Genomic DNA, 14,478 nt, shown 5'->3' with positions numbered 1-14,478 from the left:
GCTATCTTTCAAATTCATGCCCCCCTTTTTTACTAATACTTGTTATATACATTCATATATTTAAATACACTCTGCTCAGTCTGTATAATATTTCTTGTACATATGATTTCAGGGCTCACCATTTGGTATTTGATAACCAGTTGGTGTGCTTTTCCTTGGGGAAGTCTATTTCTCTTGCTCCCAGTATTCCTTAGTTGCCTGTAGAACTTTGTGTAGGGCATGTCTATTACTGTTGTTCATAACCTTATAAAATATACATGATTCTGAAGGAGCCCAGACAGAGTAAATGGAGCTGGAAGATGATCCAAGCAGGAGATCCACAGAGGAACCAGATGTCCTTCTCTGTCTTTCCCCAAATAGGTCTATGGTATTCTGCTAGCCTCAGTTTTCCTGTCCCATAAGTAGAGGTCAGTTGTGTTCAGCATCACAGAGGGAGTAAGAAGGGTGGATGGAGGGGAAGGTACAACAGGAAACAGGGAGTGAGTAGGCAGCAAGTTCAATGCTAGAATAATTTGTTCCTCTTCACAAAGAAGCAAAAGAAAAATTCTTTTGGTAATAATGGCTTTCAGTTTATTGATGAACACTTATGAGTGTGAAGAGATGGAATATGTGGGCTGTAACCCCGGTAACCGAGTGGGCAGTGATGTAGAGATCCTGCTACACTCATGGTGAGAGATGCTGCAAAGAACTCATCTGTACTTTTAAGCTTTCCCCACCTGTAACAGTAATGTGACTGTGAGCTGACATGGGGGTCAAGGAAAAGAGCACAGGATGGTGGGTAAAGAATCCAGCCTGATTTATATCTGTCAGGAAAGGGGGAAAGCATGGAAAAGAAAGAAAATATGAAGAAAAGTAAAATAGAACAGGCAGAAAATGGTCTATTTTTAAACATGGACCAATGCAGTATACACAGAATCTGTGATGATTTTCACGAAAGGCTCTTGAGCTGCTGAAGACCACCTCTTCAGTTCTTCCTAGCTGCAGCCAGAATTTATATGGACTAGCTGCATCTCTCTAAGCTACTACCAGATGACTACTACCACTATTATAATTGGCCAATGGATATAAAAAGAGAAAATTCCATCTACTGAATGTGCCCTGTGTAAAATGATTTCCAATTAATAAAAACCATTTGTCAGGTATTTTAGATTAACATCAGATATGAGGCCCACTAACAGATTTGTAAGATTGGTTTTGTTTTGTTGTTACTTTTTTTTTTTTTTTGAGACAGAGTTTCTCTGTGTAGCTTTGTGCCTTTCCTGGAACTCACTCTGTAGCCCAGGCTGTCCTCAAACTCAGAAAGATCCACCTTCCTCTGCCTCCTGAGTGCTGGGATTAAAGGCATGTGCCACCACCACCTGGTGATTTGTAAGATCTTGAATAAGGAGTTACCAAATATTAGGCTATTCTACTGGGAGTCCCAGGGAAAAGAATTAAGACATAATATTAAACATATTACTTATATGTTTTCATTAATCAGTATATAGAAAGTGCTGCATCAGAAATAAGTCAGCCAGCTTTTCAGGCCTTCCAGTCTCCTTGAGAATTTAAGGTTACTATGTTTGTGAATCACTTTGCAATTATCCAATTATTTTAATTTTCTAATGTGTTCATGCTTTAAGGCTCTTTTACATAAAAAGAAACTATTCAGAATTACCTCTCCAAATCAATTTTGTTAATCCCAACAGAGACTGGTATTGGGAAATAACCAAGTTTCTCGTCTGTCAGCAAGTTGCAGGCTCCATAACCTCTTGTTCATAGATCCACTTTTGCTTTGGTAGAGCTCACAATGTCAGCATCCTGCAGTATGAAGCACTGGAAAGAGTCTGTTGACATCCTCAGAGGGAATTCAAACAGACATACAGTGTGAGAAGCCCCAGGGAAGCCTTAAGAAATAGAGCACCTGGAACTGCTGGTGCTTATCACTTATCATCTCACATCAAGAAAGCAGCAACCTAAATGTTACTTCCCATGAGCTTAAAAATCAGAGTTCTCATAAACCTCAGTGTATTTGTCATCATGAAAAAGTGAATTTTTTATTTCTCCTAAAGTTTATTTTATTTGTATTTCACATAAGAAATACAAATCAGCCTGGAGAATCACTCAGTTGATAAGCCTCTGCTACTAAAATCTTAATGAAAGTGGAGGAGCACCTTTACAGTCTCTCTGTAGTCTGTTTTCCAGTCTACTTATGACCACGTTAATTCATGGCATACTCTAAACTTTCCAAGACTCAACAATTGCATAAATGATACCATGTCTCAAAATTAACCAAGAAATTCAAATCCCACTTTTATCATAAAATTCCATGTCTTAGGGATGCAGAGAAGGCTCAGCAGCAGTTAAGAGCACTTGCTGCTCTTCCAAAGGACCTGGTTCAGTTCCCAGCACCCACAAGGCAGCTTCCAACCATCAGTAACTCCAGTTCCAGAAGATTCAGCTCCCTCTCCAGGCCTCTGTGGGCTTCAGTTATACACGTAGTGTATAAATATAAACACAGGCAAAACATCCAAACACATAAATGTAAAAACAATATTCAAACCAAAATCACATATATTTTCAACAGTTACAAGCAGGTTATAGATATAAGTAGATGAATTAATATTTTTGCATCATTTTAGTATTTATCCAATTAATCATTGGGAGATAATTTAAAGAGCCCCCTTAATATATTATAGTTCTAGCTTTAAACCATGAATGCACTACAAAATTGAAATAAACAGGCAGCTGCTGAGTGATTCATAGAACAGAATTCAAGTTTCACTCTAAGGGGTTGACCAACCTGAAGAGTTGCAGCATAAATATACTGCTAGCATAACAGACTTCTGTATGGTGATCAATCCAAAGTCAGCAATCTGTTTAATCATAGCTGACCTTAGCTTTGACCTTGATGTTTGAGTGAGAATCAAGTCATCCTTTCCTAACTTCTCTTTCAATGTGTGGCCCACCATCCTATATTTCGTCACCTGTAGGTGTCCATAATTCCCTATGTCTTGAGATTCATGAGAATCTCCTAAAATGGTATTAAAGAGGTAAACAGTTTCGTTGAGTGACTAAGGATGTCCAGTTTCAGTGCTACAGAGGTATATCTTAGAAAGGGAAATAGGTGCATAGTGCTCCAAGTCAAATGCTCTACAAACACTGTGGTTGGGTTTTGTTCTTTTGTGGTTCTGCATGGCACTGTTCCTCCAAAGTCACAGATGTGGTGCAATCATTTCCACTCATCAAAATTCAGATTATGAATCTTATCACAGGAACGACGATGGCCTGAGGATTTCTGTTTCAAGTAAGCAATAAGCTACATATGGGACAAATTTCCAACTGAAAACAAAATAATGCATAAAATAAAAAAAATTTGAGGTATAAATTATTTGATCAAACAGTAGGAGATCACCCAGCCCAAACCTAAATGGCAATGGGAATAGAGAAACAAACAGAACAGCTTTAAGGGCATTTACTGAGCTCAGCAAGCATGATTTACAGGATTAGGAGACGGCTACATTTCATGCTAAAAATAAACCAGCATTAGTACTCTACCAGCTCCCACAGTAACACACACACACACACACACACACACACACACACACACACTCACACACACACATACACACACACTCCTCATAGATTTATAAGAGAGGCTATTATGGCCTTGAGTAAATGAAGACAAGAAAAACAATCTTCAGGAAGCTGTGGTCACCACAGACTATTCCTGATACAAGATATCTTATTCTATAGACTCAAAGAACTACTGAAACAAGTAATTTGCAAGAGCACCAAGTAATCCACAATAACGAAAAAGCTTATTGCCACAACTTCACTAACCCAGTACAATACCTAACTATGTTCTAAATATTTGTACTTATACTCACAGATAAGTGTAGCTCTCAAGGAAGATTCTCTCTGCAATGGATGGAGACCAATGTAGAAATCCACAAAGATCAAAATGCAGAGTTGTGGAGCCCAGTCCCAACTGACACCCACACAACACAACTCCTGCACTTTAGGCTCGGAAACACTGAGGAAAATGGGCTAAAAATATTGTAAGAGACAGAGGAATCGGGAGTTTGCTGTGAGATTGCATCTTCTAGAAATGTCAAAGTCTACACCCATGAAGTCTCACCAATATGCATGCCTAAGTAAGGATAATACTAAGGCCATCCTAATGTGGAAGGGAGAAAGCTTATGAGGCCTCAACTCTAGACAAAGAACTATGGGCAATTAAGGAATACTGAGACCAGGAAAATAGTCTTCCCCAGAGAAGAGCACACTAATTAATTATCCAATGCCAAATGGTCAGCCCTGAAAATGTACACATACAAGAATATTATACATAGTGAGCAGTCTATATTTGTGCATTTAGTAATGCACAATACATATATGTATATATATATATAAAACAACAATTAAGGGAAAAGGTCATGAATGTAAATGAGAGCAGCAGAGGGAGACAGTACATGGGAGAATTTAGAGGGAGGAACTGGGAGGAGAAAATGGTATAATTATGTTATAATCTCAGAAAGTGTCTTTAAAAACTGGTTGTTACTGTGTCATTGCATAATTACTTTGTTTTACTACACTTGCCTTGCTGTTGCTATAGATTCTGTTTGCAAGTTGGACAATTGCTTCCTGATTGCTGTCTATAACTTCTTGAGCTCAGGGAACATTTCAGAAGAGGAGGCATGTGAGATTGTTAAGAGCCAGTTGTGAGGGGAGGAATGTGCAGATTCAGGTTAACTTGACTGCAGACATCTTGATTCCAAACTGCCATCAAGTGCTCCATAATAATAATAGTCAGATTTTCCTGCATCTTCTCCTGAAATTCACAAATAGGCAAATTTATCACATATACCTGGACTTTGCAATGAGACTCTTGCTCTAAAAATGTACTTTGATATTCAGAGAAGTTAACTAAATCCCAGTGGGATGAATTTGTCTTAACCAATATATGCCTTCTCTGACCCAATTTGTGGGCAATCAGTTGCCTGCCAGGCACACACTTAATAAATTATATTCTACACAATTCTAGAAAATTAAAAAAAAATGCAAAAACAAGGCACCATGAAAAACAGCCAATTATAAAAAGAAATCTAAAAATATTTAAATATCGAGAGTATTTGAACAAGAAAAAACAATGTTTTTATTTTAAAATACTGTTTACTTTCCTTAAGTTTATTGGAAACATAATCAACTTGTGACAAAAGAAAGCCATGAAAACATACTTAACAAATTTAAAAAGTAGTACAAAGGAAACAAAAAATAGAGGTGGGTGTAAAATTTCATTAGCATTCAGAAATTAGGTACAATTGAAGAAGGTTTTATGAAGTTAGGTCATAAAGTTAACCAGAATGTTTGCACAGAGAAAAGGCAAGGAAACATGGAAGAGAATAAAGAGAGATTGGGTGGAAAAAAAGAACTAATGCAGTTTTAATGTAAATTATACAAGAGGATAGAGTCAGAAGAGTGTGGAAGACAGGCAAAATTAAAGAGACTGTAGCTGATAATCACCGGAACTCAGAGAAAATGAACACAGGAAATGAAATGACACTTAGATGATGCTACATGGGAACTGGGGGAAATGTAGCTCTCTGAAGGCAGCTGCAGGGCAAAGGTAAATAGATGATAAAAAGTTTGACACAGAAAAAAAAAGTTGAGGTTTTTAACTACAACAAGAAGAATTTTATTTAAAAAAAAGCATAATCATTTCCACATGAAGAAATAGAATAATTGCATAATAAAAATATTTTTAAGAATGAGAATGGAATAGATGCTTCAATTACAAAAGAGAGTTATTGATAAATGTTTAAAACAATAATGAAATAGAGATGGTGGATGACAATAAGGAAACAGTGTTTTCTGGACACAACAAGGCAGTTGCACACATAAATGTACAGCTATTGTGACAGCCTACCGAGACCTGAATAAGCATAAGCAACACAAAAATCTCAGCATGGAGTGGAAAAAATAGGAACAAAATCCCATTCCTCACTGAGGATACTTGATAGGTCCTGGGAAAGGAAGAGTCTATTTTCTTTAATGGTATATTGACCATATTCCAAGGTAGGCACTACACACAAGAGAATTGGACTCATGCACACAAATTGGACTCAATTAGTTTAAAAGGAAAAAGGGCGAGAGAGAGAGAGAGAGAGAGAGAGAGAGAGAGAGAGAGAGAGAGAGAGACATACACACATATAACATGAAAATAGACAAAGGTTGGTAAGTAGGGAGATGGAGCTGGATCTAGGAGGGCTTGAAACAGAGGTAGGGTGAATGTAATCAAAGTATATTGCATAAAATCATAAGAGAATTGGTAAAAATATTTTTTATAAAGAGTCTAAAGAGAAATCATTGTACATCCATTGAGTAGACTAGAATATCGATGTTCCCACATGGATCAACTTCACAAATACCTTGACAAGGAAAGCAAACAAAATGTACATCTGTACAAATTGGAATTTTCCCATATATGCTTTTCAGGAAAGCAAAACTGGTTGATATTGCTTAGAGTTGCATGTATAAGTGACTTGGCCATAAAGGCCTACAAAAATAGTCTAAAATAAAAGGTTAATGATTTCCTTCTGAGTAAAAGGTGAAGCTGTGAAAAAAGGCATCTGAGAACTTTTTTCATGTTGACAAGGCTGTGTACCTAGTCATTATTTACTGAAGGATGCATTCAACTTACTTTTGTGTTGGAATATTATATTTCTGAAAAAAACAGGATAAAGTACATTGAAACTACATCTGTGTGTGTTAATATGAAGCAGCCGTAGTCTAGAGATGGCAGTTGTGGCCAAGATAAACTATTACTTAAGCTTTCTGAGTCTCTTCATTTATGAAATGAGGATAACAAAACCAGATAAAATACAGCATGGTACTCTGAAAGTTGTAGGACACTGACCACAGAGATACCATGATGACTATTACAAGACATGGGGTCTTTCCTAATGGGCAGCTAAAAGCTGGACATTCAGGTACCCTACTTTGATAGAAAAGATCAGTTGGCCTCCAGCTGCAGTGGCCACATCATCTGCTGCAGTGACCAGGCATCAGATGGCAGAGCTGGGTAGACTTAGTCCCAGGCCACACCTAGGTCAGGATGAGACCCCCTTAGAGCTGTCCCCCTTCCTCATCTCTCCCTCCACAGGTCAGGCCTGCTTTGCTATTTGAAGGCTTTGCCTGAATCCTTTTCTTCTACTTCTTGTAGGGATCCTCCCCTGAAAATATCTCTTGCATTTTTAATTCTATCTTGACATCTGCTTTGCATCTCAGAGGGCCAGACTGGCGAAGGTTTTCAGAATGGTGCTCTCAATTAGAATGAGCTATGCAAACTGAAAAAAGTAAAACACAGGCAGTTCCAGGAGATGCTGTCTGTAAGCACAGACTTGTAGCCTCTAAAAGAGCAACCTATGGTAAAGGGTGAAAGCTGAATTTTGATTTTTATTTTTCCCCATTGTCCCATGCAGCATGGCAAAATGCATAAAAGATTAACATTTTCTTCCAAAATAAATGTACAAATGGAACTGGATGTTCCAAATATTCATTTTGCATAGTAACTCTAAGGGTCATTTCCTTCCCTTCTTTCACTCTTATGCTTGCTTGTTTGTAGTAAATTTGGGAAGAGTCCGTGGAATCTTGATTTTCTAATGTATATTAGGTCATCACCTACATGTCAATATGTTATGCTCTAGAAAGCAGATGATGCAGAGAACTCAAGAGTGGCAGTGGGCAGGGGCTGTTAAGAAGTCTTTGTACCCATATTTTCCATTTGTGCTCTAAATATTTACCAAGCCAACAGCCAAGTGAAAATTATTTTGGCATAAACTGTGAATTTCAAATTTCCAGAAACAAGGAAAAGACATTTAAATTTATTTCACTTAAAATAGTCAAGCCTTGGTTTTTGAAGAATTTATCTTCTTAGAACTTTTAAGAGAAACAAAAGGCAATATAATTTTTGAAAGGGTTGCTTTAAATTACCAATGTGTTTTCCATAAATAAATACATAAATATTCACCCTTTTATTATGTGGGTGTGTTGACGCCCAGCTAGCTCAGTCGGTAGAGCATGAGACTCTTAATCTCAGGGTTGTGGGTTCATGCCCCACGTTGGGCGCCAGATATTGGTGAAATTATTTAGGCCATTCCACGTAGTTAAAAGGGAGGTTTATTTTGTGGGGTAACTTACAATGAAGGGGTAGGTTGCAGGGTCTGGCAAAGGTATAGTGCAGTCCGGCGGTGTTCTCTGAAGAACTCTGCTTGGTCTCTCTCCAGCATCCAGGGTCCTGGAACCAAGCGCGCGACCTCCTCCCGATCCTCTGTCTTCCATTTCCTTCTCCGCCCTGCCTTGTGGGCGTGACCATTACCAAAGCCTCAATGGGGGTTGGAACTTCCAGGCCAATGCTGGGATGGCTATCCACTACATGGGTGCTCAGTGGGAGTCAGAGTTCTTTGCTCAGGCCTTGTTGACCCCACCTCAGGAGGGCTCTGCATCTGGACTGTGCCTGTCTTAGGTTGGTTTGCCAGACAGGCTCTTACTCATAATTGACTATCAGCCCTCAAAGAACATCCATCCCTGGGAAGTCACCCAGGTAGGGAGGGTCAAGCAGAAGCACTTTGACTTTCAGAAAGCCCGGCATGCATAACCTCCCTGGAGGGCTGTGAGTTGTATCCAAGAGCCATTAACACTTGCAGAGTCGCCTTAGTGGCCACCCATTGTTGCTGCATGTGCTGTAGGAGACACTTAAAAAGAAGACAGTTTAAAAGCACCACCCTGCCAATCAAAACATAAGTGAGAATCCAGGAGGGATCAAACAGCCTTTTTATATTATGCCAAACCTTTTCAAAAACTAAAGAGTCAAATGCCATACCCTCTGCCTTTATCTGATTTCATATTAGGTTCCCACATGGTAAAGGCAAAATGATCTTGATCCTATGGCTCCAGAAGAATTTGAAAAAAGCTATCCTTAATATCTAAAACAAACATATAAGATGGAGGAGTAGTATGAGAGTAGGGGAGGCCTGGCTGTGTAGACCCCATTTTTTCCATTACTGTTCCACCCATACTTCTTGATCTGAGTGCCGTATAAATGGCATGGGACTAGGGGGCTCAATCTTAGTACATCATATTGGGACAATAGCCTTTAGAGTTGTAGATCTCATGAAGAATTGTGGACTGCAAGGCCCTCCTTTTCATAGATCTCAATGTCATCAAAAAAGGCCCTGTTGCCAGGTGGTAGTGGCGAAAGCCTTTAATCCCAGCACTCAGGAGGCAGAGCCAGGAGGATCTCTGTGAGTTCAAGGCCAGCTTGGTCTCCAAAGCGAGTTCCGGGACAGGCGCAAAGCTACACAGAGAAACACTGTCTCGAAAAACCAAAAAAAAAAAAAAAAAAAAAGCCCTATCATCTGTAGTTAGGATAATACCCATACCCTCCAAAATATCTCTGCCCCACAGGTTCCTAGGTATAGTGGAAATGACAGGGTGAGTGGCTCCCTGATTGCCATCAAGATCCTTCCAATGGACCGGATGGATGGTCACCTTAGAATCTCGTTGGCCTCCCATACCACTGATGGGGAGGGCGGGTTTAAACTTCCAATGAGGGAAGTGAAACACCTCAGTCTCAGTTAAAATGGTGGCATCCACACCCCTGTCAACCAAATCTTTGACAGCTTGTCCGTCAAGATAGATGGTTAGCATTGGGGATTGTGGAAAAGTGGGCACTGTCCAATAGATTTTTAGATTACTAGAGCCTCCTGTTACTGGCAGGGCTCACCTCATCTGGAGTTGAAAGGGGCTTGCAGTAGGCTGTGGCCTGCAATCCTTCGCCCAATGAAGTCACTTATTGACGCTGGGACATAAGGTCCTAGGTTTGCCCAGGGGCAGTCATGCTGCAAATGGCCTGGTTTGCCATGCCCTTGGCCAGTTCTATCTACCTGGGGGCTTTTGGGAGTATCATTAGCACACTTCCTGTCAGCAAGGAGAGCATCCAGGGAGGTGGTAAGAGCAGGGTGGGGCTAGTGCTGCGGTCAAGGTCTCTGGTGGCCAGCACCCATTTATGTATGCCCTCATTTTTTATGGCTGCAATCACATTATGGATTTGGGCATTGAGCCCCTCCCAAGTCAGCTGTTTAATCAAATGTCTCTAGTAGGGCACGCATCCACTCTGTGCTCTACTGCCTCATTGACATGGGCCAGCAAGTCGATGAAAGGGCCCTCTGGCTGTTGGATTAGATTGCAAAGTAAGCAAAGGGGTCCCGGAGAGTACAGGCTCTGAGAAGGCCTTGAAGGCCAGGTCCAAGACCTGTTGAAAATAGGCTTCCAAGCCAACCTGTGCCTGGTGCACATGATGAACATACTCCCTGAGCCCTATGAACATACCATAGGGCACAGGGACATTAAGTAAGATGTTCGTCTAAGCCTGGGATTCTGCCTGATTGCCATAGGCCAAACTCCAACTGAGAAAGACTACAGGCTCCAACATAGCTTTAAGAAAACAGTAGCAATCCAAATAAGTTTGTAACTGCATGAACCATTGAGCAAGGACCTGCTGAAAGTAGGAGAAATATGGGCCTAACTCATTGGCTGCTTTCTGGATAAGGGAGAGTACAGATATGGGGGTGGAAATCCAGGGTGGGGCATCGGCATTTGGGTCCATAATGACTGGGAAGGCTTCTATGGGCCTATGGACTGACAATGGCACAGGCTGTGAGAGTTGTAAGATGCCTGGCACTGCAGGAGACTAGCCACTTCTTCAGGCAGGTGGGTACTGGGATAGATTGCCTCAAGAATACCATGATGGAGGCATAGCCACCAACAGAGGTGGTGGAGCAGAGGGGGGAGCAGCACATGATTTAATGACAACCATGTTAGGGGGCCCAAACTGTCTCATCATCATTGGATATCATAGTGATATCCAATATGGAAGTGGTGGGGGTGATGAAAAGCTTACCCATCTTTTAGAGGGAAACAGCAAGCAAACAACAGTCAGAAGTTAACAGTCAATGGGAGTGAAAATTTATATCAGACCATTATGTCTTGTGCTTAGTGGGGGACTTCTGTGGATCCTTTAGGCCAAGGCCACATGCCCACATGGTGTCTCTGTACAAGGGGTGCTGTCTGGGAGCCAAGCCTTGGTTCCACCTCCTGGGAGGTCAGTCCTTATGTGGAGGCACTGGGCGAATTGAAACAGAAAAAACAAAGAATTTGCCTTCTTAATGGGACGGGCAGACAAACATGAAAGACAACACAAAAGAAGGAAAGACACAGGGGTCCCAATGCTTACCTGCTGAAGGGATTGAAAGAACACACCACTGAGGGGCCTTCTCTCTGAAACACACAGTTTTGGGGGTGCTGTTCAGTGCTGCAACTGAAGAAAGGGAGACTATCAGAACCTGCACCAGGAAAAAGAAAGTAACAGAAGCCCCAAGTTCAGGCACCAGATGGGGGAGGGTGTGAGAAGGCATAGCATCAACTGCACAGACACCAGGAGTCATTTGAAGGCAAACAGCAGACTTGTTTATTCAATAATGGGAAGGTCTTATATACTCTCCTCCCAGCACACAGTCTGAGTCCCAATCTGGTGGTGTTGTGTGGTCATCCCTCATTGGCTGGGCATAATCAGAAACTCTGACAGCACCTGTTGCTATGTTGCTAGGCCCTCAGGCAGACCGCAGGTTGGCTCATAAGGAAGTACGCTATGAGCATGCCTTGGCAACTGGTTTGAGTCAATTTCCTCGATCCTATGGGCCTGTCCTACTACAATGAATTAGGTCTTTCTTCTGTTATCCTTTCTGCTTGACTGTGTGCTTTTTTTTGGTTCCTCGATGAACTATATAGTTGAGTCAGATGTCTGTTTCTTTGTCTCTGCAGCAACAAGTTTGCTGGAACCTTTTTCTATTTTCTTTGCATTCTCTTAAATGCCACTCTGGTAGCTGAGTCCTTTGACTTTCTAGACCTTCTCTCCATGTTCCCTCAAACACATTCTGTATTCACTGCCTCATCTTCCAGATTATTCTTATGAATCTGACTACATGTCAAGAATATTGCAAATTAATATAAAAGGCAAGTTTGGTACAATTAACACCATTTGAAATACTTCAAGCAGAAATAGAAGTAGTCCCTTTAACTTTTCTAAGATTAAAATGTTCAAATGTTCCTTCTTTAGGCTACATCATGTTTCTTAGACAGGTTGCAGGAGGGCAATTGCCACAATAATAAGCTCTGGGAAGGCACATGCCTCCTTGAAAGAAAAGCAAAAACTTGAAATTCTTCCTTCTGGTCCTGGACTGTCTTCACTACATTTGGGGGGGGGGATGAAAAGGGGGAATTTCTTGAAGGGTCAGTCAAGACTTCTGAACTATCTTTTACTCTCATTTTCAAAATTTCTAGAAATCAGTATTTTATTGTAACCTAAAATATTTCAGAGATATCCAAAGTTGTATTTTAACTCTTTTGCTTAATCACTCATTCATTCATACTGTAGGCTTTACATGAAGCAAAAGCCATGTTTTTTGAGGCTCTGCTCTCAAAAAGTATCTTGTAAGATATATTTTCCTTTGCTTTGTGAACCCTTTAGGCATCATAGTATTCTCTGTGGTACCATTCCCAGTTATATGCTGTAATCACATTGGTATAAGAACCATACTTAATCTAGATAGATCCTGAATAGATAAAGGTCTAAGGAAATTTTGAGCATGTGGCTTTGAACTTGCACTAGAAGGAGGGTTGCACTAGAAGGAGGGACCATCAGAGGCCTCTGAAGTACATAGTCAACCTCTATTCTCATAGCTATGCATGGTATGGGAAGCATTATTGAGATGCCTAGTATAGCTTGCTCCACAGCAATTTTCCTTTTTCTGTAAGTTTCCTACCTGTAGTTCGAGGCCAAGTGTAGCGCACTTTGAGATTCTTCTTCCAAAGAGAAAAACAACTTGATCTAGGAGACTGAAAAATTGTGATACAGAATCATCCCCCAATACCTGGAACACTCAAATCTCTACTGAAGTGAATGAAACAAATCTGCACCAGCATCAGCAGTCCTAACAAGGCCTCCATCGTGACCACTCTTCTTGCTTGATTCTTGTCTTTCAACACATTTGATTCTCCTCCACCCACTGTCCTCCAGCATGTTGCTTCTAATAATTTAAAAATCCTAGGTCAACTAAGTCACTAATTTGCAGTTCCTCTCTAAGAAATGTCTCATTCACCTTATTTAATAGATCACATAGGCCAAATACCTTATCAAGTTGCTTAAGTGGCATTGTGTGTGATGTTATTCTTAACATAGTAACTTGACCTTAGAATAGTCTAGGAAGATGGAGGCCACCTGCTGTGCATGCCTATCTCAGATCTCCATCTTGTCTTCTGGTTCCAAACAGTTCCTAAATCAGAGTGAAATTTGACCTTACTGCTGTTTCAATTTTCACGTTTTAAACATGTTGGTTTACTTGACCAATCATGCTTGAAAACATTAAAAAGTATAGATGTAGTTCATATCTCCCTGATATTTTCATAATTCCCACTTCGTTAAATGCTGCTATTGATACTCTGTTTTGTGTCTTCTTGGGTCACTTTCTATGCATTATAGACATATGGGTTTATACTTTAAACATAATTTTATTTTGTAAGAAAAACTGGAGCCATACTGTTCATTTAGTCAGTGGCATTTTTTGTCACCTTTAAATAATTATTTTTAATTAAGATAGAATTTTATCAGATTCCTCTACCTTTTCCTCCTTCTAACCTCTCCCATGCCCCCAACCCTCTAATTGATAGCCTCCTTTTATATTATTACCATGACATATATGTAGGTATATGATATATATATATAACCTGCTGAGTCCGTTTTTGTTTTGTGTACATATAGTTTCAGAGTTACCATGTAGTAACCTTTTTATTTAAGCTAATATTTCCTGAGGATATTTTCCAATCTCCAAATATAGATCTTTCTTATCCTTTTAACTGCTGTTGTACATTAATTTTACATGATTGTTCCAAAATATATTTATCAGGTGCTTGCTTGGCAATTTTCATTTTTCCCAATAATCCCCAAATGAACAGCACCTTGAGCATCTGTGGAAGTGTTTTTCTGATATACAGAATTATTTTAATAAAAACTGTTATATCTCCCCAGAAATGTCCTTAAACAGTTTACCTGCTCCCGGTCTGCACTGCAGCACTCGATATCCATTTCTGTTCATTTTGCTTTCCCAGTGAGAGATTTAAAACAGTTTCCGGTGCCTCTTGGACTGTCTCGAGTTCTTTTTATTCTTTGTAAGAACTTTCTGTGTATTCTCAACATTATGCCATCCACATTACTATCATCCTCACTCTTATTGTCTTCTGGGCAGTCACCAAAAGTGACATCAAGGTGTAGACACGATTTGTGACTTTATTTTACAGATGAACAAATGAAAGCGAACAGTGACAAAGGAGTCTGTCTTAGGACACGCTGCTGACCACACAGTCTCTGTATTGAACACAACA

The 14,478-nt window shown here is 40.1% G+C and overlaps 1 non-coding gene across 1 annotated transcript; it reads left to right on the top strand.

Moving 5' to 3' along the window:
- The first annotated feature begins 8,036 nt into the window (after nt 1-8,036).
- On the top strand, nt 8,037-8,109 carry Trnak-cuu. The gene has a single exon. It is a non-coding gene; the product is annotated as a tRNA-Lys (tRNA).
- The last annotated feature ends 6,369 nt before the right edge of the window (nt 8,110-14,478 follow it).

This window comes from Onychomys torridus, chromosome 2, assembly GCF_903995425.1.
Source record: "Onychomys torridus chromosome 2, mOncTor1.1, whole genome shotgun sequence".
NCBI lineage: Eukaryota > Metazoa > Chordata > Mammalia > Rodentia > Cricetidae > Onychomys > Onychomys torridus.
This window is presented reverse-complemented; position numbering and strand designations above follow the sequence as displayed.